The sequence below is a fragment of the Trichechus manatus genome, unplaced genomic scaffold (genome assembly GCF_000243295.1).
Source record: "Trichechus manatus latirostris isolate Lorelei unplaced genomic scaffold, TriManLat1.0 scaffold00076, whole genome shotgun sequence".
Lineage (NCBI taxonomy): Eukaryota > Metazoa > Chordata > Mammalia > Sirenia > Trichechidae > Trichechus > Trichechus manatus.
This window is the reverse complement of record NW_004444012.1, coordinates 8,344,250-8,346,821: the sequence shown is the minus strand read 5'-3', so window position 1 is coordinate 8,346,821 and position 2,572 is coordinate 8,344,250.

Genomic DNA, 2,572 nt, shown 5'->3' with positions numbered 1-2,572 from the left:
TACCTTGCCCAAGGTCCCACTCTTAGTAGGGGACAAGGCCTCGGTGGCAGAACCGGTGGAAACCGAGGCCCTCTAATACCCTCATGCTGTTCCTCGGCATCTAAATCAAGAGCTTCACCCTTGGGTTGGGGGAGAGGACCGAAATCCCTGGAGCCCTGAGTCCCTCTGAGTAGGCACACAAACACTTAGTGACCATCTGCCTGACTGAAAGAATAAGTAAAGGAATAGGTAGCTCCCATTAGAAAAAATGGATTCAGTCCAGAGAGTGTGTAGCAATGGCTACAGGAAGGCTTGTCTCTCCCTCTGGGCACCCAGCTTCCGGGACACAACTTTGTGTACCTCTGGCTGCCCCTCTGGTCGCCCCTCGGGCTTTCTCCAGGATGCCTCCACCAGAGTTAACCACCTCCCATGGACTTGCATGAGGTCTCCAGATGACTCATTTCTGTCACCCTGAACTCAAACCCACCCCAACGCCATTCCCTGCTGTGTTTCCAAGATACAGTACTTCCTTCATCCTGAGATGACCCTATAGTCAGCACACAGGGGCTACAGGGCGGCAGCTCAGAACCCGAGGTGTAGTTCCCATCGGTGATACTGATGTCTTAGAGTAAGAACGCTCACTTCTGTTAAAGTAAAAGCGAAGAGATTTATTGAGGGTAATACAGTTCACAGATTGGGAAACACAGGGCAGAGAGGAATCTACCAAGCTCTCCCACCTTTCGAGGGAGAAGTGAGCCTTTTATATGGTAAGATCAGGAGGATAAATGGGTGATAGCATATGACTAATAGAAAAATCAGTCTGTCACTTTGTCATACGGTGGTGGCTTTCATGTTGCTGTGATGCTGGAAGCTATGCCGTCGGTATTGCAAATACCAGCAGGGTCACCTATGGTGGACAGATTTCAGTGGAGCTTCCAGACTAAGACAGACTAGGAAGAAGGACCTGGTTACCTACTTCTGAAAAAATTGGCCAGTGAAAACTAATAGCAATGGAACACTGTCTGATATAATGCTGGAAGATGAGCCCCTCGGGTTGGAAGGCACTCAAAGTACGACTGAGGAAGATCTACCTCCTCAAAGTGGAGTTGACTTTAATGACATGGGTGGCGTGAAGCTATTGGGACCTTCATATGCTGATGTGGCAAGACTCAAAATGAGAAGGAACAGTTGCAAACATTCATTAATAATAGGAACATGGAATGTACAAAGTATGAACCTAGGAAAAGCGAAAGTCGTCAAAAATGAAATGGAATGCAGAAACATCAATATCCTAGGCATTAGTGAACTGAAATGGACTGGTATTGGTTATTTTGAATCGGACAATCATATGGTCTTCTATTCTGGGAATGAGAAATTGAAGAGGAATGGTGTCGCATTCAGCATCAAAAAGAACATTTCAAGATCTTTTCTGAAGTACAACGCTGTCAGTGATGGGATAATATCCATACCCCTACAAGGAAGACCGGTTAATATGACAATTATTCAAATTTATGTACGAATCACTAAGGCCAAAGATGAAGAAATTGAAGATTTTTACTAACTTCTGCAGTCTGAAATTGATCAAACTGCAATCAAGATGAAATGATAATTACTGGTGATGGGAATGCAAAAGTTGGAAACAAAGAAGAAGGATCAGTAGTTGGAAAATATGGCCTGAGTAATAGAAATGATGTCAGAGATCACATGATGGAATTTTGCAAGACTTACTTAATCACTGCAAAAAACTTTTTTCAACAACACAGACAATGACTGTACATGTGGACCTTGCCAGACGGAATACACAAGAGTCAAACGGACTACATCTGCAGAAAGAGATAACGGAGAAACTCAATATTATCAGTCTGAACAAGGCCAGGGGCCCATTGTGGAACAGACCGTCAATTGCTCTTATGCAAGTTCAAGTTGAAACTGAAGAAAATTAAAACAAGTCCACGAGAGCCAAAATACAACCTTGAATATATCCAACCTGAATCTAGAGACCATCTCAAGTATAGATTTGACACACTGAACGCTAATGACCGAAGACCGGACAAGTTGTGAGATGACATCAAAGACATCATACATGAAGAGAGCAAGAGGTCATTAAAAAGACAGGCAAGAGAGAAAAGACCAAAATGGATGTCAGAGGAGACTCTTTTTTTTTCGTTTATTGTTGTAGTTTAAATGAAGTTTATATTACAAGTTAGTCTCCCATACAAAAATTTATACATACACTGTTATGTTACCCTAATTGCTCTCCCCATACTGTGACAGCACACTCCTCCTTTCCACCCGATTCCCCATGTCCATCCAACCAGCTCCTAGCCCTCTCTGCCTTCCCATCTCACCTCCGGACAGAAGCTGCCCATTTAGTCTCTTGTAGCTACTTGAACTGAGAGGCATACTCCTCACCAGTATCACTTTGTGTCCCACAGTCCAGTCCAATCCCTGTCTGAAGAGTTGGCCTTGGAAATTCTGGGCTGATAGAGAATCCGGGAGCCATGCTTTCCAGGGTTCCTCCAGTCTCAGTCAGACCATTAAGTCTGGTCTTCTTACTAGAATTTGAGTTCTGCACCCCACCTTTCTCCTGCTC